The 25,795-nt window shown below is 41.9% G+C and overlaps 1 long non-coding RNA gene across 1 annotated transcript; it reads left to right on the top strand.

The window, feature by feature from the left end:
- Positions 1 to 293: 293 nt before the first annotated feature.
- LOC139681413 (uncharacterized) lies at positions 294 to 25,016 on the top strand. Its single transcript, XR_011699526.1, has 3 exons — positions 294 to 388; positions 661 to 778; positions 24,940 to 25,016. It is a non-coding gene; the product is annotated as an uncharacterized lncRNA (long non-coding RNA).
- The last annotated feature ends 779 nt before the right edge of the window (positions 25,017 to 25,795 follow it).

Here is a 25,795-nt window from a genome sequence, read left to right as displayed (position 1 = left end):
GTGTTCATGCAAGAGCAGTGAGATGTGGGCCTGTGTGAACAGAAGCAGAGAGGGCAGAGATGGCAGCTCACCTGAAGCAGAATTCAAAGTACCAAGAATGTCTAGGAGCAGAGAGAACTGAGGTCTTTAAGTTACAATTGCTTGCCTCCCTTTGCCTCTGAACCACAGAAACATTTTAATAATGTTGTGGTATGAGTAAGGACATCACTGTGCACAATTCTTTTGCTGACTCTAGTAATAAAACATTCTACCCTTTATTTATAGGACTGCCTCAAGGATCTGACAGGAGGAATTGAGTGTGCTGCCAAGATATTAAATGAAATTCCCCAGAAAGACATTCAGTGCACTAAAAGAGCCTCAAAGGCAGAGAGGGAAGGAAATAGGCAAGGTAAGTCATACATAATGATGTCAGTTGGCATCCATTGATCTCAGCCATCATCCTTTGAGGTTGGGATATCCATAAAAGTCTTTTAAAAGTCACTTGGATATTCTGGACAGTGTTTTTGTGCTCACAGACAACAGCAGTGAGGTTAACTGTGGCAAGCCATTTTCTTTTGACCCAACTAATTAAAATATAAAAGTGCTATTTTTGTCTCAGTCCACTGCTATTAATCTGTAACATCAGCAAAGTAAAACATATTTTATCTTTAATATCTTTAGCTCTCTCCTACAGATTTCCCTGGAGAAGAACCATTAACATGGGACTGTATTAGAAGAGATGAATGGTCCCTTGAGCTTGTGCTCTGTCTCCAGCACAGGCCAGTGAGGGGTACCGGGGGTGAGTATAGAAATGCGGCAAGAACATGGTGACTGTGATGCAATCAGTCAGGATATATATCAAACCCAAGAATGAATCATGATCAAGGACCATCTGAATCTTTTATTGTAGCTTGTGGTTCTGTTAAACAACATTGTGGTTGAGAATTACATTTCTAACTCTTCCTGTTCCCTCTGCCAGCACAAACATAAATGAAATTGAAGTTTTCTTGTCTTCTTAAAAAACAATAGAACTACACAATGTTGTTGATGAAGTGCTTGGAGCTGTGTAAACTACACAGGAAATATTGATGTTAGAGTGTCTGAAATGTGACAGCCTAACTTTGCTCTTGCCATTGATTTGGGTAACTAGCAAAAGGGTGCATCTCTTCTTCTTTCTCCTTGTTTCAACCCTTTAACTCTCCTCTCCAATTTATGTAAGGTAGTGTATTGTATGCACTGTATTCACAGGCACTAGATAGCATTAGGCAGGCAGACATAAGCCTTAGGTTTTGAGTCTCATATTTTCTTTTCACTTTTTTTTTTTGTTGTTGACTCAGATTGCTCTGGAGTACAGTAACAAACAGCACTTCCTCATTTTAACAGTTCATGTCCTTTTCAGGAGGAATCTTAACCTTCCTCATGCTGGTTTAGTGACTGATGTTACTGCTGAAAAAAATGGAATTTATGTGTCCTTTTAATTTAAATTTCAATTAAAAATGAAATCAACAATTTTGAGGGACACCATCTTCCTCACTGTGGCTAAGAATAAATTTACATTCACACTCCCCTGGCCCGAAATTTTGGTAATGTCATATGGATTAGTCTTTTATGTAAATGTCATTCAGGTTTTCCCCCAATTGGAAAACCAGGTAGTGATGCCATGTAAGGTGCTTTGCTGTGCAGAGTTGTTCAAAAGACCCTAAAGCTGGTAAAAGGCTTAACACAGAGTCACTGTGTTTCCACTGAAGTGACTCTAGTTGCTAAGCAGGACACACAGCAGGCGCCCTGTGCAGAGCATAAGACTACTTACTTTGGGCATCTTAATTCTTATAACTGAAACAACTCTGTCTGTTTTGAAAAAATGGCAAGAGAGGGCCTGGTTGGAATTTGGCCTGATTAGGCTTTGGCTGAAACACCCATGTAAAACTAAATTAAAAAATTCCTCCAAGTTTTGATGATGAAAAGATGTCAGTGCTTTAAAAACTAAACAAACAAACAAACAAAAATGTCTTTGAACCTGAACAAATACTTCACCATTTTCCATGACTTTTTTAACATGTTTTTTATTGATTGCACAGGGAGCTTTCAACACTGGTACTTCTAGCGCTGGAACTCTTCAATAAACAACTGTACCTAAATTTTAGCAGATGTTTCTCTATTTTTGACTTTTTGAAACCTCTAAGGATGTTTTCCATTTAAGTACATTAGGACCAAATCGTGAATTACTGAAAGAAACTTTGCTTTTATCATGGAAGTGCTTTCTAATAATAGAAAAGGTGATATTAAGGCCTTTATTATTATCTTCTGGATCAAATTGCTACAAATTAGCCCATAGTTAGTCCAATAAACCAGTTCTGAATACTTTGTTTTGTGTATGGACTGTATCAATGTAAAGTGGCAGTTGAATGAGCTGAGAAATTAAAAAGGAGAATCTTTTACAGCTGGGAAGTGCTTTGATGTGTCAGTTGTGATTTCCATGCTGCACCATATGCTGGTATGAATTGTGGCTTTTGATGGTCTGCCTGCATTTGTGTGGCTGGAGTTGGACTACCTCTGATTTGGTTCTGATACCAAGATGATGAGAACCATCACTTACAGTGGGTGCAGCTGTTTGAAACTGGGGTTCAGAAATAGGACTTTTATTCCAAAGAGCAAACAAATAACAGTATATATAGCACCTCACTGCAGTAAGGTCAAAGTAGTCTTGATTGATGTTTTCCCTTTGCTTGGTGAAGAAATACATCAAGCAAGTCCATGCTTTCAGTTGTTTGAGCAACCATTCAGGTATTTCAAAGAAGTAAGTTTGCAGACTCTACTGGAATTTTTACCATTGTCTTTTCCCCCCCTTCCTTCGCCACCTCCACCCCCACTCTGCTGCTCTCTGTAGGGGTGGTATTTCCTCATCCTCAGCTGTTGTGTGCAAGCCCCTCACTATCCCTGGCAAGATGAGTTCAGCCTTTTGGGTTGTTCCATCCTGTGTTCTTTTTCTAAATCTGCCGGTTGGTTGATTGCCCAGGATTTGTAAGCAAAATGTGGGAGTGCTTTTAGTCTGCAGTTATGATACTCTATTGAACTGGTACTGCATTGTGTTGTGTCCATGCTTTGGAGACCAGCTGGCTTTTCCTTGCACTGACATCCATGATGGCATTGCTTTCCTGAGGGTATGGAGCTCATGGTGCAGGAAAGAACTTGCCTTAATGGCTAGGCAGATATAAAGAATATGTTAAGCCTAGCAACCTTTGCATGTCTTTCAGGTACCTGTTTCTTTCTGAAAATCAAACTCCATGTGAAAAGAAAATAGGTGCCAAGAAGGTTTCCTAATAGAACAAAAAAGAACTCTTAAAATGGAGCAGCCTTCATTTCTATCCACACCCCAGGAGACTATGAATATGTTCTAAGCCCTTACTCTGAAGTGTGGAATGTTCTTTCCTGGCTCTGCAGCCAAATAGTCTCGAGCTGTTCTTTCCTGAAGCTCTTCATTCTACCTTGTTGCATAAGTTGAGATAGAAGGGTCAGATTTAGAGGAGAACAGGAGTGGCCATAGAGTCAGACCTGTGGCCAGTTCCTCCTCCCTTCTACTTCCACTAGATGTTTCAAGCATAGTTTGCTGTAGAGGCTGAGGAGAAATTTGGCATCCAGGAGTATCCCATTGCAGTGCACCCATCCACTGTTTCTTGCTGCTGGCAGCAGCCAAGCAGTGGGGCACACTCACACTGAAGCTGAGCTGACAATCCCTGCTCAAAAGGCAAGGGCTGTTAGATAGTCCTTAGTCCTAGGCTAACACTTCCATGCTTTCCAGAGAGCTTGGAGTGTGGCCAGAGCACACTTGGGGCCTGCTCAAGTGTCTGGCTACAGTAGAAGGTGTAAAATACATTTCTTTCCCTAATTGCTTAGAGCTAGGGACTGATTTTTCTTCCTTGACAAATTACTATCTCCGCCTTTATAATGATGAAAGCTCTTGTTCATATTTAGTTTTCTGTATTTTTTATGTGAAATGCTATATATGAAGAGTCTGTGGGAAGGGCAGGGTTTGATGTTGTTCAGCTGGAATGAAGCCTGTTCTGTTTCACTTCATCTACCCCTCTGCAACTTCTGCAGCCACATCATGGAGCCCAGAACACTTGCTAGAAGATCTTACTGTAGTCTTTAATTTACAATTAAAAGACATTAAAGCCATTTATGTGCTTGCCTGTACCCCAAGAGAGCTTAGATGGAATGTAACTTGGAAATTTTTGTTGCAAATGATGAATACCTGCTGGCATTTTGACTTTTCTTAATCTACACAAAATTAAGGAATCTATTTAGGTATGTGGGTATGAAATAGTCACTCTGCTTCAATAGAGCAAAACTGTGTTCTCGCTGGTGTCGCCGTATAGATGTGTGAGTTCAGCAGTAAATCATGATGGTTAGAGAAGATTAATGAGGCCACAGCTTGCAGGTGTCACACTCAGAGACAGTTTATTAACATAACTTCACGGAGAAAAGAAAAGTACAGGGTAAAAGAAAAAAGCTAAGCTCTAACTACTCCTTACACAATATATCTCTTACCAATTCCCACCTACAGCTTCATCCCATAGGTTGAATCAGAGTGTCCATCACTCCCATCACAGCCTTTAATTGGATGCTACTTCTGTGCAATGTTTCTTCTCTCTCATGAGAAAGCTCACACTCCCTACATACCTTCTCATGGGGCAGCCTGACCCAAACCTTCTTATCTCGCTTGTTTTTGCTAGCTGTTGATCTCCTTCACAGAACTTATCCTGCACCTGTTAGCAGGCCCCAGAACTTGCCCATTATTCTAAAAACCCTTTTTCTCAACTCAAGAATCTTTCTTTCTCTCCACACCCTGGAGGAACCTTACATTCTTGAAGGAGGAGAATCTGAGGTGGAGAAGCGAGGAAGATCAGGAATGGAGCCCTGTGTGCAGAAGAGGTTATGGTTGTGTGGGACCAGTGTCTGATGATTCACTGAGTGCCTCCTGGAATGAGAGACAGACTTTGATTACCCAGAACAAGCAGCAATGTGGGCCCTGGGAACCCACAGAGGTGTCAGCTTTTGGGGCCATATGTTCCAGCATCCTGAATATCTATCCCTAATGGGTGTCTCCTTTTTTTCTGAGCTGAGAATGACTTTGTTTAGGTGCTTTAGAGTAGGAAAGGCTGATGATTTATTCAAAGTTCCCTGAGTTCTGATGATAAGCAGGACTGTCACTCGAAGAGCTTGCTGTCATTTAATGGTAGCATATATTAAATTTACATGGCACTGGGAAAAATAACCCACTGAAAAAACAGCTTTGGACACTAAAATAAGAAACTAAACTGATGGGCAATTGGAGAGGGGCCAAGGCAGAAACAGTGAGGGATTTTGTTTATTTTAGGTGCTCAGCCAGTAATTTCTGCTTGGCTGTGATTTTTTACTTCTGCAGTATAAATTAGAACATTTCCATTGAATTTAGGTAGTCAGTGTGTGCAATAAATTGGTGCCCTGCATCACAGAATAAACACATTCATTTTCATCATACATAGGTATTAATGTCTTTCGCACTAATTTAGAATTCTTAATGAGTGTTCAGGCATCATTTTAGGGACAAAACCAATTAGATGAATGTGTTTTAAATGGAGATATTAATAGAAAGAATATTTATGAAACCAAGAAATTTATCAATGGCAGACCAAAGATTATATCTTTTCCAAAGAGTATAATTTTGGACAAAAGATTGGTAAAATTTGTGCCAACTTCCATGAATTGTTTCAGCTGGAAGAATAAGAGAATTTAAACTTTTTCCTATCTTGAATGTTAACCCTGATTTAAATTAGGTGTCTTTAAAAATGAAAACTAACACCTGAAATTCATTCTTTCACCTTTGCATTGTGGTTTTTTCTTGACTTTTTTGTCCTCTGCTAGATTTTTTCAGGCATATGAATTTGTTTTAAAGAAGTTGCTTGTAATTATAGCTGCTAAATTTCTACTTTCTTTCTGAGCTGTTGGGTCAAGCAGGAAGCCATGGGAAATCTGAGTTGATTTTAAAGCATTTTAAATACACCAAGGGCCTCTATTAGGAGGAGGAATAGAAGCTTAATTTTAATTTTCTAAAAGGCAATTTGTATAGTAATGTGGCCATTTCTTACAGGGACTGTATGCTAACTAATGTGCAATTACTTCTGTCATCACAGTATTACTGTAGTTGTATCAGTTTTCTCATATGAATGGTTTCATGATTAGTGAAATGATATTTCCAAGCCCAAATGTATTTGGGAGGGTTGGATATGTTTAGTCAAAGTTTTCAGGTTCTTTCCAGGAAAGAATGAGGCATCTAAGTGAAAATAGTCCTTGGAGACACTACTTAGAAGAAACATTTTCTGTGTGTTATATGTGAATCTTTCACTAGTTCTTTTCTCTTCATATTAGGAATATCCTCAGAGAAAAAACTGCAAAGTCCGAATCATTGTCATAAGACATGCACAGAATACAAGGCAGGAGCTGTAGCAGGTCTCTGTCCCAATTAATGGTGCTTGGGTTACTCTCATTAACTCAATGTGGAAACCTCAGATTTATTTCTATTGTATTTTTATGTTGTCAGTTACATACAGAAAGATGCAAATGATTGTTTCTAATTTCTGAGCAGCAACAGTTTTATTCTTTTTTTTTTCCCTGAGAGAGAGAGATATGAAGCACACATTTCTGCTCCTATTAGGTACCTGTTGTTCCATTGTTAGCTGGGCGTCATGTCTGGAGTCCTATCCAGATCCAATAAAGCTCCTTGCACACAGTGTCTGCTTTTGCAGAGCTTTTGAGAGATGCTTGTATTCAATCACAAGTGGCTTGCTGGCCTTCTTAGCACACAGTGGGTTTAGTTCAAGCTTCAATAATTGCTTTATCACACCTTTTGAACAGAGAGGCTTTTTACATACTTCTGTGTCACTTTTTTCCCCTCAGCCTTCATCAGTAAGTACTCTGGATTCATGTCTGATTTTGTACAGTGTAGTGGCATCTTCTGCACTCTGTAAGGTTGTCTGTTATCATCTCAGGCTGTGATGCAGCTCTGTGTAACTTTCCTCTGTGGCACCAATGTGACTTTGTTCTGGGAACTCTGCTTGTCAAAGTTGCTTGAGATGTTTTTGTGTGCACAGTACTAACCCTTCTGAAGAACATCACTTGACAGAATGAGCCTGAGTTTCATACAAGAAAACAGGTGTCTAGAAATGACACCGGATTCTGGGATTTGTTCTTTATGGCATTTTTTGTTGATGTTCATTTAAATTTCTAGTTTGGTTAGTGTGATTAAGGTGCTTTGCAAGGGCTTATGGTGCTGTGAATTGAGATGCTTTTACATTCCTATGTACATACACACAATTTCTTGTTGCAGCCCTGATTCAGGTGGGTCTGGAGGACCATCTCACAGGTTTCGTTTTCACCTTAAAAGAACATGTTTCCAGCCTCAACCAATTGGAGTCAGACCACCGCACCTGGGGCGGGGTCACTTGAGGTCATATATACCTGTGTTTTTGAATAAACTTGGGATTTGCTTGAACATCACATTGGTGTGTGCGGTCTCACTAGGCCCTGGTTTGCAGCAATTGGTGAACCCGACATGATTTGAGGACATGGAAGCCACCTGCAGACCTGCCTAGAACCTTAAGAAGTGGTCTCTTGAGAGCTGCTATGCCCCAGTTTTTTTTGGGTGCTTTTTGGAGAAGCCTCCGAGAGCTTCTGTCTCCCGTAAACTTGGGAGTTTTGTGTAGTGACCCTGAGAGCTGCTGGAAGAACGTGGACTGAAGGAACCACGACCTTCGAATCGCTATAAGGAAAATGCTGTTAGAGGTAGGACGAGCCCGTAAAAACCTCGAGCTACCGGAGAGAAAGGAAAAAAGTCAGCTTCTACAGAGTAGCTTTTCCCCTGAACATCCTTCTGCACCGCCGTGGGCACCGCCGCTCGCAGAAACGCTGCCACAGTACCCTTCGGCATCACCCGTGCCACCCGTCGGACCCCCGCCGCGGTACCCGCACACGGCACCGTCCACTCCTGCTCCGGAAAACCCGGCAAGACCACAGCAACCATGGAATCAAAGCTTTTCCACGCTGTCCGTCGCTGCAAAAAGCCAAGAAGTCGTCTTTGCACCGCGTTGCAACTACCAAGAAACAGCCTATGCACAGCAGATGAGACCACCGGCTGCCGCTGTAGAAGCGGCCGGACCTCAGCAGCAACCTTGGAACCCCACGAGACACGCCGCAGAAAACCAAACCGTGAGTGACTTTTATTTAAATCCTAACTCCGAGAAGGCGCGATGCAGAATGCCCTCAGCCGAGAGAGACATGTGGAGGGGGGTACAAACCCCGTGGAGTTTCTCTCCCCCTGTCCATCCACCTTCGGCGCCGGCTCCGCCGCCGCTGCCGCCAATGTCCTGCGGGTACCTCGGGGCTGGGGTCGCCTCGCCGCCGCGCTCCCCGCCGCCCCGCGGGTACGCTGGAGTCGCTCCGTTGCGGCAGGAGACTGTTGAGGCAGACATTCCAACAGGGCTACAGCTGCCCGCCATAACTGCGTGTCCAGGAAAACAAAAAGACCACAATTTCACGCGTGAAAAAAAAAAGTTTGTTGTTTTGCACTAGTTGTAAGTTTGCAAATTCCAAACATACATGTCTTAGTCATGTATTAGTCTGTGTTAGTTTACAAAGGTTACTGTACCTCCTTCCAAAAGTCTATTTTGAAAAGAGGGGGAGGTAGGGATGTGTAACCTGCAAATACCCTGTTAAGTCTTGAATTAGCAAAATTTAAGATTTTCAAAATGTTATTTCTCAATTTTCAAAATTTTCAGCCTTTCTGTTCAAGTTGCAATATGCATGAGTCTGGATAGTATCCTAATGGTAACAATTTCCCCATTGGATGAGTTAGCTAAGGAGTTATGTGTATTATGTTGTTTGCATTTTTGCTTTGTTCTTTGAAACAAAAGGGGGAGATGTTGCAGCCCTGATTCAGGTGGGTCTGAAGGACCACCTTACAGGTTTCGTTTTCACCTTAAAAGGACATGTTCCCAGCCTCAACCAATTGGAGTCAGACCACCGCACCTGGGGCAGGGTCACTTGAGGTCACATATATACCTGTGTTTTTGAATAAACTTGGGATTTGCTTGAACATCACATTGGTGTGTGCAGTCTCCCTAAGCGCCGGTTTGCAACAATTTCCCTTCCAGAGAGAGCCTTGCCAAGCTCTGTACCAGGGTATGGCTCTGTGAAGGGAGGATGCTTGGCAGAGTTTCTGAAGTTTTGTTTAAAAGTAAGAGGGTCACCTGAAGATCAGTGAGCCCCAGGTGATGGGGAAAGGCATCTCCCTTATGTGGAAAGAAGACTGAATTGTTCAGCAATCAGGAGGTGGAATTCTGACTCAGAAGCACATATAGCTCAGTCCCTATATGACTGGGACTCTGCCATTGGTTCCCAGAGTAGAGATGCTTCCTTCTTAAATGGGTACAAAAGAAGGAAGGTGTGAATGAATATTTTTGTTTTGGTTTGGTGAAGCAGCAGGGAGAGGAATTTTCTGAAAACTTGAAAGATCTCAACAAAAAATACTGTGAGGGACATGAGAACAAAACCTGAGCAGGGTACCAATCAACAGCAGCACTGGAAACTCTTGTGCTTGCAGGGAAATACATCAGCTGAGATATTCCAACAGGCATTATCTCATTTGTCTCTGCTATAATTATCTGTCTTGGAGGCTCACTGTACTAAGGCAGGATGACTACAGATGTTATCTGCTACATGATGGAAAAACAAGCACTTTAAAAAACAAACACAGTGGTTACAGTAATCTTCTTTCCCCAAAATGGTTTGCAATCATGCAAACATAAACAAAATCTATAGAATTCTGAGCAAGTGTAATCTGCTCCCATTCAAATGGAGCGGATTGCTGCTTTTCACAGCTTTAGCTTATGAAATCTGTGATGTAATTATAGTGCAGAAATAGGAGGGATGGAAGGAATTTAGCTTAATGTGCAACAAGTTTTCCAGTGGGAGATAAATACATGTATTGCAGGAAACTTGGCACAAATAGAGCCACACATACACTGAATGAAAGAAATATTCTCACCCAGACAGGGTGCTGACTCTTTTCTGAGCAGGCAGCATGGGAAGAATGCATTGGAGTTTTGCTACCTTTTTAAAAAGTGAGGGAAGCTCCCATTACTGACTTCTTATCGGGGGTGGGAAGAGGCCAGCTCACTTTGTCCCAGTAGAGAACCTGAAGCAGATCTGAGGGGAAGCTTGGGGGGGAAAAGCCATGCTTTGCTTTCTATATCCTCAGGCTCAAGAGCCCAGTTTAGTACTGGCTGCACATTCAAGAGCCTCACTGGTTTCAAGAGACCTGCTACTGGCCCTGGAGAGCTACTAAACTCCCTGGGGAAGCCCCAGAGCCCAAAGCAGTGGAGAGCTACTGCTGTGCTGATGGGGACCTCTCCTTCCCCCACTATTCAAGAACGTCTGTGTTTCTCAGTAAGGGCATGTGCACTTCTCTTTTCTGCTAGTTGCAAGGGATTTTGTGCAGCACAGCACATGACTGCAGGAAGGGCAGAATCTCAGGGATGCTGTGGGAACTTGAGGGTTGCAAACATGGCCACTGTGAGTAAGTATACTTGGCCTGAGGCCCAAAAGCTTAAACAGTTGTGGCAAGACTTGAAACATTTTTTAATGACTAGATCTACAATTAGAAATACATTCACATCTCTTGTAGCTGTCACAAATAAATTATGATAGGAAGTGTCTTTCTATTGAAACATTTTAGAGGTGTTAGTAATGCTCAGTTTTATGTAGCAAGGAGCTAAAATGCAACTATAAATAATGAGAACTGCTGCAGGGCACACATAACACACTTGACTTGTGCACATAGTTTGCTAATACACCTAATAATGCAAATGCTAAATAAGTTGATATTTCACAGGATTAAGATTTCACAGAATATGCTGAGTTGGAAGGGACCCATACGGCTCATTGAGTACAAGTGTGAAGTGAATGGCCCATGTGGGAAGCAAACCAGTGAACCTCAGTGTTATTAGCACCAAGCTCTCACCATCTGATGTGAAATCCTCTGCTTTGAAGGGTCAGCCTCTCTTGCCAGAAGAAGGAGGCCAACTGAAGTGCTGAGGCCTGAGCAACAGGATCTGAGGCAGAGCTGACCTCAAGATGAACTTTCCAACTTAATGTTATATTTAGCCACTTACCTGCTTCTTAGCCAAAATTACATATAATCATTAGTAAAATGCATAGTATGATAAGACTACATCTGTGTAAACATGTATGCTTGTTAAGTTAGATATATTTGTACTCACTTATTAGTGAACATTTGAATCTGTTCATTAATGAAATATGAATGCATTTATCTTTCTATATTTAGAGACTAGTCAAGGCCATGGAGGAACAGTAGATGGTCCTGACTCCCTTGATTTTCCCTGGAGCCCTGGCCAGGCTTTGGGTGAAACCCAAGGAGAGAAGGAAGCCAGATGTTTTCCACATTGGTAGTGATGTAAGCTTGTTTGTTCAGCAATATAAAAGCTGGACCCTTTCACAGCAAAGATGGGAACCTCACCCATGCGAGGACACATTGAATGGGATTTCCCAGTTCCCAGGAATGGTTCTCTGACCCTTCGCTGTAGTTGGGGCTCAAGAGCTGATGGGCAGGCCTGGATGATGGGAAAGTATTAACAGAGTAACTGGGGCTGCATTTTTCTTAATCACTATAAACACTCTTTTAGTAGTGAATAGGTGCATTTCTGAGCTTATCCTTCTGTAATTCTTTGCTGTTTTGCACTATAGTAAATTTACACACTTGTTCCTTAAAGTTAGTGTCTCTGTATTTTCTGCTGACCCTCATCCCCTGGCAAAACACCAACTCAGCTGGTAGAACTCATCTGTTCTTGTGGTAAATCTACTTGGAGTTTCATGGAGCTCAGGGAACTTATGTTCACTGGTGTTTCAGACTGTGGGCTCAGGTCAGTGGTACAACAGCTAAGTGGGAACTTACTGGAGGTGACCTGACAGATATAGATGACATTATCTGGGAATCTGGTCTTCGGTTATCTGGGAGCTGTACAGGATTTAGAGTGGGAAGAGTGGAGAAGAGATCTGGAGAAAGATGAAGTTGTAAGAAAAAGTGGAGAGAAGGTAAAGTATTTCTTGTGTTTGAGCAGAATATGGCTGAGGTATTTGGGTTTAGGTGTTTGGTCGTTTCTTTTTTTTTTTTTTTTTGGTTGGTGTCCAGATATGGTAGAATTCCTAGTTGAGGACTGGAAAGCATTTGTGTTGACTCAGTGTTCAAATGTGTTTCAAAATTGGCACCTTTGTGTGCCATATAACTGGGGAAATCAAATGTATTTACAAAAATCTCTTCTCTGCCAAAAAAGGTCAGTCACATTTATATGTGTTGGCTGGATCTCACCTCCCTGGAGGAACCATGTGCATGTAATGCAGCTCCAACAGCTTTGCTTTTTAATGTCGTGTGATTTGATCTGTCCTGTGTTGTTGCCTTGAGGCTAGTTTGTAATCTGTGTTCTGCCTGTGCCAGCCACCTAGAGCCCTGCTGTCAGCTGGCTTGGAGGCCAGGCAGGTGTGTGGTGGGTAACAGGCTCTACCTGGTAACTCAGTGCTTAAGCTACAGCAGTGACACGGTATCCAGCACCAGGGCAAGTCCTCTCACTTCAATCCCTATAGTCTGCAACCTCTTCTTCACTGCTCTTCCTCTTACTGACTCCTTCAACATGAGTTGAAAGTGGTTTATGGTCCTTCCTGATCCCATGGAAGTTCAACTGCCTTCTAACAGAGCAGAACTGGCTTCTGTCATGAGCTGGGGGAGTTGTGGGAGTGTGTCCTGTCCTCATCCTGGGCAAAAGGTTGCTTACCCAGTGCAAACAGTGAAGTCTTCAGTCTGGCAGACAGGAAAAGGCGTGAAAATTAAACACTATTGCACCAATGCAGCATCCATTCTTCAGGATTTTAACCTTCACAGAAACTGAGGTAAAGAAGAACTACTTGCATTTGCATCACTATTAACTGTATTTAGGTGGTCAAAGAGCTGAATTTAAAGGTTGTCTTCTTTATGGAGATAAAAAAACACAGAAAGTAGTTTCAAATTGATTTCAACTATGTATTAAATGTTGAATGTCTCTATACAAGCACTGTGTCAAGGCTGGAGTGGCTTTAATTTGCTTTACATGTTTAACAGCATTGAGGCATTTTCAGTTTTAAATGAGATGGTTCACTCCGGGGTTTATAACACTTTCTACAGAGAAGCCCATACACATGTTTACAGCTGAAATGTTTCCAGGCCTTTGATGAGCATGTTATTTTGTAATTGTTCAGCTCATGATGCTCTTGTTCCACTTTAAATCACATGTTAATGACCTGCATCTGGAATCAGAGCGAATGCTGGATGGACTTCTGGTGTTTTCTTGTATGGCTACTCTTGCCTTCCTTGAGGTGGTGGAGGAGGGGCATTAAGACAAGATGGGAGTGAATTAATATGTTGTTTGTTCGTTTAAAACCACCTATTCTTGGCATCTGTGCCCAAGTAAAACTGGCACATCACCTAGTCCACAGGCAGTGTGCCATGCAGACAGATGGCTGTGACAGTGAGCAGCCAGGAAGCAACACATGGGTGGCAAATGCATTTGTTGAGGGCAGGATATCAGGCCAGGAATGTCAAAGTGGTTTTCAACTCAGAGCTGCTGAACCTGTATGCGAGAGAATATCACTGATACTTCAGCTCAGAGCTGGATCAACTGGGCAAAGGTAAAGCTGAAAAGTCCAGATCACAGAAGATTAATTTCTGGAAAGCCTTAGATCAAATTTTGCCTGACACAGGGCATAAAAAGGGACCCTTGTCCCTGCAGGACTGACAGTAGTACATTCTGATATGATTTTCGGTTAAATAGATAAAGCTACTAATGGGTTATTTTTTTTTAATCTGAACAATATTCCTGTGATTAGAATCCTTTGGCAGCTTCACATATTAATGCTAAGATATTAAATGATGGTGGCAACGTCCATGTTGTAATAGTCAAGTAAACAGCTGATCAGCTTTGTCAGGGAAATGGAGTGGGACTCTGAATTTCCAAATCCAGCCCTTTGCTGATGGAGCACCACAAAGCATGGAATTACTGTGCTTCATCTTCCACATTGCTAGCTTTTCATGGAATTTTCTCACTGGAAAGCAAATGATAGGAAACTTCTTTTTATATTTATATTTTATTTATATAATTAAATTTGAAAGAATAATTTGAAGCCCCTGGGTTTTTTGAAGAACTTTACAGAAAACTCTAGTTTAGTAAATCTGAAACACAGCTGGCACCTATAAAAGGATTGTCTCTAATAATCTGTGGGTCTACAGCAGGTACTTTTAAACTGTGTAATTATATTGATTAGCTTTATTCAGACAACAATCAGATCAGTGTCTGAAAAAATGAGAGGGTTTTATTTTGTGACATAAGGTTATTTTCATTTTGTAGTTTTCAGAGTTTGTTAGTGGCAGTATGTTAAAAAAATAGCATTACTTACAGTCATGTGGGACAGTTGGAACACAGTGAGTAAATCTGTCTTCACACAGGAACAAATCGCACAGGGAATATTTTAACATGGATTGTCATACTTTGCAAAGGAAATAACGGTTCTTAAAACTGTCAGTTTCTCACCTAAACACATATTTATATTGCAGTGAGACCCTGAGGTGCCTTCCAACAGCAATGGATTGCACAGGGAAATGGAGCTGGTGGTGCAGGGCTGATCACTGCACCCCTGGGCTGGGCTCCCCAGAACCTCCTGCCTGGCACAGCAGTGGGACTGCTGCAGTCAGGATTTTCCTCTATTACCACTATGCTCATCTGAATTTCTGCATAGTGCAGTCTGAGAAACCTAATCTTTATGTTCTGTATCATGATCTTAACTTTTCTGTTTCATATTATATTATGAAAAAATGAAAACTGGAAAAAAAGCCTTGTAACTTGAAACCTTGAACCTTAAAATTTCTGGTCTGATTCTCTGCTCCCTTTTTACATTTGATCTAGGAAAACAAAATCTGTAATTTACATAAGGAACTTGGAAGATGCAACAGCCTCAATAATACCAAACTAGAGTTAAATGCACATTTTCTCTGCTTATTTGAATTTTAAATAAAATGAAAGTTAATTGATATCCTTAGTAAAAATAGAGTGGTTTTGTATCAAGCCCTGTTTCAGTCTTATTAATTATTCAGCTACGGTTCTAGTGTTGACCTGTTTTCTTAAATTTTATTGCATATTGTTATGTCTTTATGGTATTATGACTGAGAAGTGCTATTGTGGGTCTTCCAAAAGTCAAACAACTGCATAAATCTCCCTCAATCCTGTAATAGGTTAATTAACAAACAAAAGTATCTGTTATGGGTTCACCGAGGTGGGCCTAAATTTGGGCTCTGAAGTTTGGACTAGGCTGAAGCTGTCAGCTGACTTGAGCTGGGCTGAGCTGACAGCTGACCTCTTCTAGCCAGTAATTTTGTATTCCATACCACATTATGACATCATCTCCAGGGCAGTAGGAACCAGTGTGGGAGTGGTTAAGGCAGTCACTTCTCAGCCTCCTCTTGGGAGGACACACGATGCTGTCCCAGGGGGGATGGAGAGGACCAGGCCCACCACTGGCTCACAGGGTACCTCAGGAAAGTAAATTGTGTTGTTCTGGGTCTCTCCTTTCTGCCTGAGTTTGTCTCCCTGGGGAATAAGTCTTTTCTTAAGTAATGTGTAGTTAAGACAGTAGAATTTGTGTGTTCGTTATGAAGTTGAAGTGGGGAATTTGTTGTTGCAGACTTGTGTGAGTGAATATTTGTACTCTCTTCTAATTGTCTCTTTCTTTCTGTGAAAAATATATGTAGTTTTAGTATAAACATGGTTTGAAGTGTTTTTTTTCTTTCCCCTCTCTTTTCCTCCCTTTCCCTGGTGTAAGGAGGGAGGCTTTTCTCTCTGTGCTTGGGGGGGTTGGCAGTTGCTTATCTCAAACCAAGACAATATCATTCATGCCTTTTGAATACATTCATTGATTATTTCACTTGATGCAATGACTTTAGCCAGAATTTGCTCATGTCCAAAGGGGTAAGCCTGTAAACGGATAACATGGTTACCTTTAATTACTCAAACAGGCTCAGGCTCTCTGTAGCTTTGAAACATTTGAATTCAGTTTTGATGGCATTATTCTCATGGAGCATGAAACAGATGCACATAATTCTTGTTAGCATATTACTTGAAGTTGACTTCAAACACATGTACACTGTAAGTAGTTAGACTGCCTTCATCTACTGGGAATCCAATCTGCCTATTTGCCTTTTTTAAAACTTCAATTACTCCTACTGTTATTGTTTGTACCACCCCCCTGGGAGCCTGTGCATGTGGTAGGCAGACCCTTTTTATACCGAGGCCTTTAAGGAAAAAAATCTCTTCTCTACAGTTTGTAGTGTAAGCTCAGAATTTCTTTCTTAGTGTTGTCTCACACAAAAGTAATTTCTTTAAAGGAGGTATTTCATCTTTATGTCCATTTCAGTTTTTAATTTCTTGCTTCTCTGTAATGGTTGCAGCCATCTGAGTATATTCCCACAAATTAGAATGGGAGTACAAGAATCACCCTCTGTGCACAGCTGTCAGCTTTGACGTCCAGTCTTGTGTGACTGTTTGACTGAAGGAGCTCAGATTTTGGCACTTTGCAATAGAAAGAGAATGGCTCACATAGGCAATGTGTTTCTTTTTCCATGCTTAAAAGTGTAGTGCCGTATCTGTTAGTCTAAATGATATTATGCAGTACTCTGTATGTTCAGATTCATATGAAGCCAAAAGGATTCATTACTAATGCTATAGTTATTTTTTTAAGTCACTCTTAGACATCTGAACGTAAAGGAAGAAGGAGAATCTGAGAACATATAGATATCTGCTAATCTATTGTAAGTCTCTGCACTGGTTCATTGTCTGACTGAACTCGCAACTTGGGTGTTCACCAAAATGTTCCTGGCAGAAATGACTGCAGTATTATTTTTAATTACTTCTCATGATCTAAAGACAAGAAATGCTCTAAATACACATGTGGCACATGAACATGCCCTCTGATGCAGAGCCCCATTGGGTCAGCACAGTTCATTGGTTTTGTCTTCAATCAGTGTGTTAAAGTATCCCAGTTGCAGATGAAGACCTTGATTTTTTGACAGTGTCCTAGTTCAGCAGGTGGGACCAGTTTATCACTGTGTGGGTGTGACCAAAGCTGTGTATTCTACACCCTATATGTAATTTCCCATGAACTGTTAACAATGGATCATTTTCAGCAGCTGCCCAGGGCACACCTGACCCCTCAGGCTGGGAGCTGGCTGGGAAAGAAGCCTGGGAGAGGAGCTGGGAGAACTCCCCTCCAGGGAGTCCTTGGCACCTCCACACCCACCTGAGGGGTCATTTCTGCTCATGGACTATCAATGATTCCAAAAATCCCCCCTGACTCCCAGAGTCAGATCACCCATTGTGGAACTCCCTGCCCTGGGAGAAGTACTGGGGGCTCCCACCTGCACCTGAGGGGATATAATCTTGGGGTTTGGGGACTTGGGGGGACCACTCATTGGATCCAGAGGAGGAGCAGAACCTTGACAGGAGGAGACCACCACTCTTGACCAGACTGTGACATCATCTGCACCAACAGGTTCTTCACTTCCTTTTACTTTGGACTCAAGGGAACCACGTGGGGCTCAGCACAGGGGCCAACAAACCCCCATTGTGTTTGTGCCCCAGGGGGCTGGTTTCTACGTCTGGGTTTTGTGGGTTAAACCCAATTTCTGTTTGTGTCATTGCATTTATTGTAATATTGTTATGAAATTGTAACTCTCATTTATAACCTCTTTTGTGGTGAGTTTGTTTCTCCTGTTGTTTTACCTTTAAACCAGGACAGACAGAAGTAGCCTGTTTGAAGTGCAAGAAATATGTTTGCTGAGTGTGTAAGATGTGACTTCTTCCTCCATAAAAATACTTGGTTTGGGATTTTTTTGGGTTCTGATAGAATAATAGTTCATTAACTTCCCTATGCAGTCACTGGTTAGTACGTTTTTGATAAGTTTTTTTAAGAAATAGAGAACTTCAAGTTTTCAAGGTGTTTTGTATCATACCATAATAAGGCATTATTTTCTTGCACAGCTGGAGTGAAAGGATTGACTGAGTGTAACAAGAATGTTGCACCTTACTAGGCTTCAGCTTTGGTTTGCAGTCTTAGCTGTAGTTCTCTTCCTCCAAAGTCTGGAAGGAGCTGTAAAGTTAACAGTCAGTTCTCTGCAAAATTTGCCTCCCTTCTGAAAATGCTGGAAAACATTCTTGGGATGACAGTGAGTATTAACACCTCTTCAGCTGGAGAGAAATAAGGTAGGCAGTCAATTTCCCTTGCTGCTCTGAACTGATTTGTGCTTTGTATTGTACTTAGTCTTGAATGCTTTCAGTATGTGTTTTTTCTTATAAAGTTCTCATTAAATGTAAATGAGAGTTTTGAATTTGGTTATGTTCTCAATGCCATAGAAATTGGATTCAAAATACTGTAAGATGTAGAACTAGGAGTAAATAAATGTGAGGAAAAAAGATGTCAGTTGAGTACACGCGTGTAGTGCCAGAGGGCTTGAAGCTCAGGGAAGTCTTCTGCATCTAGACTTGCTACAGTCTCCCCGCACTGTGCAAATACCTTTTCTTTCCCCAGCTCTCGAGCCCTTTGAAGTGCAATCAATAATCCAGTCCAACCACTATTGACTGGAAGTTTAGGTCAGGTCATTTGTGGGGCAGTGTATTGTTACCACCTCATGTGCATGTGAAATTTTACAGAAAATACAGCAAAAATTTGCACAGATGTTTAACAGTGAAGATGCATCTATGAAATTTCACCGAGTCATGAGCTAGATGAAGTGCTGGTTCTTGCAAAACCTTTCTGCAGCTGCATTGCTTTTATTCAGGACAGATTATTGCATCTCCAATAGTAAAAGCCTTCTGTAAGGACACAAGAGGAGCTGGAAGCCATTGTGCAGCAGGAAAACTATGATGTAGTTGCTATCACAGAGACATTGTGGGATGACTCGAACGTCTGGACTGCTGCCACGGGGGGCTACAGCCTCTTCAGAAAGTACAGGCAGGGTAGGAGAGGTGGAGGGTTGGCTCTATATATTAGAGAGTCTCTTGACTCTGTAGAACTTGAGGTCATTAATAATAAAGTTGAGTGGCTGTGGACCAGAACCAGGGGGAAGGCCAACAAGGCTGACATCCTGGTGGGAGTCTGTTATAGACCACCCAACCAGGGTGATGGAGGGGATGAATTATTCTACAAGCAGCTGGCCAGTGTCTCGAGATCGGCTGCCCTTGTTCTTGGGGGTGACTTTAACCTGCCAGATATCTGCTGGGAGCTCAACACAGCAGAGAAGAGGCAGTCTAGGAGATTCCTGGAGTGTATAGAGGATAATTTCCTGCTTCAGCTGGTAAATGAACCTACCAGAGGTGGGGGCCCACTAGATCTGCTGTTTACAAACAGAGAGGGGGTGGTGGGAGATGCTGTAGTCAGAGGCTGTCTGGGGTACAGTGACCATGAAATTATAAAGAGTTTTCAATACTCAGGGATGTGAGGAGGGCCATCAGTAAAACTTCTACGCTGGACTTCTGGAGGGCAGATTTTGGCCTATTCAGAAGACTGGTTCAGAGAGTACCCTGGAAAACAACCCTTGAAAACAAGGGGTACAGGAGGTATGGACGTGCTTCAAGAAGGAAGTCTTGAGTGCACAGGAACAGGCTGTGCCAGTGTGCTGAAAGGCAAGCCAGTGGGGCTGTCCCAGTGTGCTGAAAGGCAAGCGAGTGGGGAAGACCACTGGCTTGGTTGAACAGAGAGATTCTGAAGGAAATCAAAGGAAAGAAGAGAGCTTGCTAACTGTGGAAAAAAAAGGGCTGGCTACTTTAGGAGTAGAGTTAGGTTATGTAGAAAGAAAATTGGAGAGGTAAAAGCACAATTTGATGCCAATTTAGCTACTTTTGTAAGGGATAACAAAAAGCACTTCTATAGATACATTAATACAAGGAAAACCTTCATTCTTTGTTGGACTTGGAGGGGAACATAGTTACCTGAGATGAGGAGAAGGCTGAGATACTTAACACCTACTTTGCCTCAGTTTTCACCAGTAAGACAGGTGGCCCTTAAGACAACTGGCCTCCTGAGCTGGTAGACAGAGACAGGGAGCTGAATAACCCCACTGTGTTTCAGGAAGAAATAGTGATTTACTGATCCAGCTGGAGCCTCACAAGTCTATGGGACCAGGTGGGATCCATCCCAGGGTGATGAGGGAGCCGGTGCAAGAGCTTGCCAAGCCACTGTCCATCATCTTCCAACAGTCCTGGCTCTCTGGGGAGGTCCCAGATGATTGGAAATTGGCAAATGTCACCTCAATCCACAAAAAGGACTGCAAGAAGGACCTGGGCAACTACAGACCTGTCAGGATGCCTGGATGAGGCATTTAGTGCTGAGTTCTAATAATCACAGTGGGGTTGGATCTAGGGTTGGACTTGATGATCTCAGAGGTCTCTTTCAACCCAGTTCATTCTATGATTCTATGAATTTTGAAGTCTTTACTGGAATTTACATTCCTTGAATTTCTGCACTTGTACTTGAGATAAAGAAATTACCTGTTTAGGATTGTGTTGGTCATTTGATGGTGTCCTAAAATCATGTGCACTTTCTGCTCATCTATGGATTCATGTTTTCGGCAGGTTTGCCCAGTAGAAGTGACATGATAGGGGCTTCTCTAGCTGTGATTTTGCTATATATGGACAAATTTCAGTAAATTTGATGACTATGGTGTTTCAGTGGCAGCTATACTTCACAAATGATCAAAAGATTAAATTCTGCAGTCTTTTGTTGTAAGAGAAGGCTTGGCACTTGTTTCTTGGAAATTGAAGCAGAAAAATAGGCATACAGCTGTTGTGGAATTGGAGAATTTGAGGCAGAGTATGCAAAAGACAATAACAGAGATAAGGATGTGTCTCTGATGCTGAATCCAGTGCTTAAAGGGCCTTGTGGTAAGATGAGCACCTAGAAGTTCACTTTCCTTTGTTGTTTTTTTTTCTTTGGTTTTTTTGGTGCTTACCATGGCTGGCAGTGCACCAGTGTGAGCCATGTGCTCAATACCATATGAGAGACAGGATTCATCTCCTGCAGAGTGTTTCCTCTTCAAGACAGAAACTTATGTATTTTTTTCTTAGGATCCATGGCACCTCCTGACACTAATAACTGACTTGGTTGGTCTGGTTCACTTCTATTAAATTTTACTCTGGCCTAAGCTAGTACTGTAATGGGAGAAAACATTCTGCTTCTGACTGCTTCATGTTATGGCCTGTGAGCCACAGGACAAAGTGGACCAAACCATGAGTTTCCCTTTCTCTCCTCTCCTGATTTATCTGGTCAGGATCTACTCTCCATCAGCTCTCTGATCTGGTTCCCAGGATGACTTCAAGAACATTCATCTTGGTATAAGAGGGTGGAGTGGCCAAGAGAGACCAGAGGCATGGATAACAAACTGTTCCTTCTGGGATCAAGACCACATTACAATGGGGTAAAACGCTGAGGGACCTGCAGCTCCAGCATCACTCCTTGTTCTTTGCTGAATCACAAGGAATGGTGGAGATGCTGCTTAGAACAAACAGCAAAGCCCATAAAACAGCAGCACTTTTAGCACACATCTCTCCATCCTAACTTCATGGATACACACACAGACACCCAACCTCTGAGCCAGCTGGAAAGAAAATATGAAACTGCAGAGAAACCATGGGCCTTCCTGTGAGACTCAGGTCATCCTGTGAGGACATTGCAGTGGTCCGTTCTTGATGCTCTCAGTCATGGATATGGTTGAGAGTGTGTTGTGTGATCTGTCAGGTGACAAAATAGGTGTGCAGCTGCTTGTGGGTGTGTTGTCTGGTATCTCACCCCAGATACTTCCTGCAGACGGCAGCAGTACCAAGTGTTGATCCCTTTTAAACCCTTCCACAGGTAGAAGACAGTTGAATGACTCAGTCAGCTGCTGTGCAAGAGAACTACTAAGGACATTGCTTGCTTAATTTATTTTATTTTATTTTATAAGCAGACTTTTGGGGGCACATTAGACTTCAAAAGACCTTTCTTCCTCTTTCTTCCCCGAAAAAGAAACAAGTTTCCCTTGTGCATATTGCTTTAGGCCCATATTTCAAAATGACACATCAGTACTGCAGATCGTAGAGCAGCACACGTTGTTTGTGATGCATTGCTCCCTATGCACAGAGTTCCTCCACTTTATGATCAAAATAAAACACTTGAAATATGTTCTAGTCTGCTGGGTGGAGAGTGAACAAAATGCTGGAGGGGAACCTTTAAGTAGTATCTCTCTGGACTTATTTATAAGATTGCGCTATTTTTCCCACAACCTATTCCATGTTTCTCCTCCTCTTTTGCTTCAAATATTCTGACTTGTGCTGACAGGAATGATTATAGCTTATGAGTGATAATATAATTCAGTTTTCCTCAAGGAGAGATGCTATCAGAGAAGGGTTTTTTTAAATATACTGGTTGAAAAGAGCCATCTATCTTCCTAGAAGAACAGTTATTAATCTCTTACCAGCACATTTTCATATCATTTTGGACATTTATTTCCATGCTGTGATATTATAAACCTCGGCATTTGTGTCAGTTTTGATGCAGTGCAACATGCTGGAACATGAAAAGCCGTAATTACCACTGTGGTCATTTGAATTGCTAACCAGATCCTGACATTTCTAAATCGGACCAATTTCTTAGTGATCCAGAAGTAAGCCTGGGTGCGACATGAGCTGCATTTCAATTAGGCAGCTCAGTATTTAAGGAGGAATTGAGAACTAGCATCCCCAAAACATTGTTAAAATGAAGAAGTGCTTTGATGGTTTTCTGTTGCCTCCTCTAGACTGAAGGTTGCGTTTATGAGGATTTGTTGATAAAATTCTGGTTTCTGTTAATTTTGATGGATTTGAATTGTCCAAGATCTCTTTAAGAAATTTTTCTCCAATCTTTACCTCTTTCTAATAGACATACCTATGGCATCCTGCTCCGAGGTTTGTGTAAATGCACTGCATATCCTTAGAGATGTGAGCTCTCAGTTCTCCTGAGGGTTTGGGTCACGGGCTTCCTTCTCTGTGCCCTGTTCATTTGGGTTTGTTGCAGTGCCAGCCTCATCACTAGCCAGTTCCAAACTGGCTGGAGAGCTCAATTTTAGCTGTGGTTGTTCTTGTCCATGCTGCTGCTGCTGCTCTGCTGGCTGGTGTTGCCTGCAGGGGTTACTGTGTTAGAGCCCTCCATCTCCACGGGCTGGGAGGAGGGAACGTGACAGAGAGAGAAAAGTTCAAGTGATCAACAGCCCTACATGAAGGGTGTGACCCCTGTGATATCATAATCTTTATCTTTGAAGGAGTAATTCAGAGGCTCTCACCATCCCAAAGCAGAAAATACATAACTTCTTTCTTTGTAAAAGAAGATTCATGTGCTTTTAGCCCATTGGACCTGAGGGATGTGGCATTAAAGTGTAAAAGGAATCTCTTAACCTTGAGGATGGAGAAAACTGTACAGCAATCATCTTATAAGTGTGAGGGGGGAGAATGAGAAGAAAGAATATTTACTTCTATTCTGCAGAGCAGGAGTGGCAGTTGCAAAAATATTTTCCACTTCAATTCAGTAACTAAGGAAAATACTACACTTGATGAGGAAAGAAAGCAGAAAATAAACTGAAATATGTTTGAGTTAGTGGGAAATACTTATATATGATTACTTTGTTATTATTATTATTTACTTGAAAAATTTTGTAGCTGAAAACCTCAAAAGTCTGATTTTTATTTCTGCCCCCTCTCCTTTTTTTGTCTTTGAGAAGTGCCAGAGTGTTTTCCCTTAGAGAAAATGTGAATTCTTGGCTCAGTCTGGGAAAGTCTGTTGTTTTTTTTTCTCTTGTGGACAAAATCATCATTTTCCTTAAGCTTATTGAGTCAAGGAGAGGAAGAAAGATGACAGAAGGCAGCTACAGGCTCCTTTTAAGATCAGACTTCAACCTTTCATATATAGGGATTTCACCTTTCCTTCCTGAAAATATCAGATTTGCATATATGTCATAATGTTTCTGTGTATTGAACTATGAAAATGTAGCTGTAGAGAAATGAAGGTAAAAACCAGCTTAAATTAACAGTTGTTTTTTCTACGATTGTTTTTGCTTCTTAGAGGATTAGGAGAAGTGCTTTAATCTGTTTTTGTGAAAGCATTTGTAATACATAATTTATATATTCCTAACATGCAGTGTAGTAGTTGTTGGAATATTACTGTCAAAGCTATCATTCCCAGTTTAAAGACATTGCTCTCCTCAAAGTGGATTTTTGGATGCTTTTGCATGACGTGAGTTTTGGAGTGACCAAAGCAGTGCTGGTGATGATTTGATATATAGTGTTTAATGAAGTTTTCCAGGAGGTAAAGTTGATCTTGAGAACACAGATAATTTGGACATACTGTGCTTTGCTCTCAAGTTGGCAGTGGATAATTTTCCTTCAACAGATGTGTTTGCTTATGGCAACCTGGGGCATGAAATTACTTCTATTGCTAAAACTAGAGGGTTCAATATGGTGTTGGTCTGTGCCATCATTTCCACTGCAGAGATGTCTAGACACCTCACCCGAGGAGCCAGGCCCCCAGGTACTGAGCACTGTATGCCTGGGTAACAAAAGCCCTCTTTCAGACTACAACAGTTTTAGAAACACACTTGAAAAGCATGTTGGTCGTTCCAAAATGGAAAGAAAAAGTCTATTCTGGTTGTTCCAGTTGCAAAATTCCTGTGTGGGGAAAAATAAGAAAAATCTCCGTGTGACACAAAGTGAATGAGTCACAATGTGCACAGCTACTGTTTGACTTGTTCCTTCTCTGGGCTCTCTCCTCCAGGCACGTCTCCAGCCTGTGCAGCTGATGTGGAGCCAGCAGTCCCCGAGGAACCTGCTCCTGGTGATGGTGTGTGTGGGCCAATGAAACATGTGCGTGATGCAAAGAGTTCAGAGGCCAGGATTTCATAATGAGCAGTTCCTGACCTGCTTACTTGACCTTCCACTAGTCTTCTCTGGATGGCACGGGGATTGTTTGTTTGGTTTAAAGAAAAAAAATGTAAATGAGTAGCTAATAACATCTAGGTTTGGATCTATGGAGTCTGAAGTCCAGAATATGAAGCAATGAATAAACTTGTTGTCATTTGTCCTTGCAACAGGTGCATCATTTTACCTGAGCCGAGTCAGCCCCTTCTGTAGATGTTTTCCTAGGCATGATCTACTTTGATGTGCACTGCCACTCTCCTGAATCACTGTTGGGCTCTTCTGACTGGAGCAAAAATAGCAAATTTCCTGAGGGCATTGCTGCAGATGGGGTTCTTATGGCTAAAAAAAAACAGAATGTGTGTTTGAGAATGTCTATAATGTATTGTTAAATGGCAGCCTCTGTGGCATTTTAGCAACATACCAGAGAATATTGCCACGAATTTGTGTTTTAGGTTAGGCATGGCAGAAAATTGGAGGATTCTGACCCAGCCTGGAGAAGAGACAAAGGCTTACGGCCAGAGCAATGGTCACTGCCATCCATCACTTCTTCCCTCCTCTGTCTGACAGGGGACAAGGTGAACCTCTTCTCATCCCTTTGGGGGCACTCAGCCCCTTGTCATCTCTCCATCAAGCAGCAGTGACACCTGCAGTGACAGCACTGACATGAGTAAGTGGCTTGCAGGGATACAAGAAAGCATCACAGTGAACAAAAC

Source organism: Pithys albifrons, chromosome 21 (assembly GCF_047495875.1).
Source record: "Pithys albifrons albifrons isolate INPA30051 chromosome 21, PitAlb_v1, whole genome shotgun sequence".
Classification (NCBI taxonomy): domain Eukaryota; kingdom Metazoa; phylum Chordata; class Aves; order Passeriformes; family Thamnophilidae; genus Pithys; species Pithys albifrons.
Note: the sequence above shows the minus strand (reverse complement) of the source record. Positions and strands in the feature narration are given on the sequence as shown.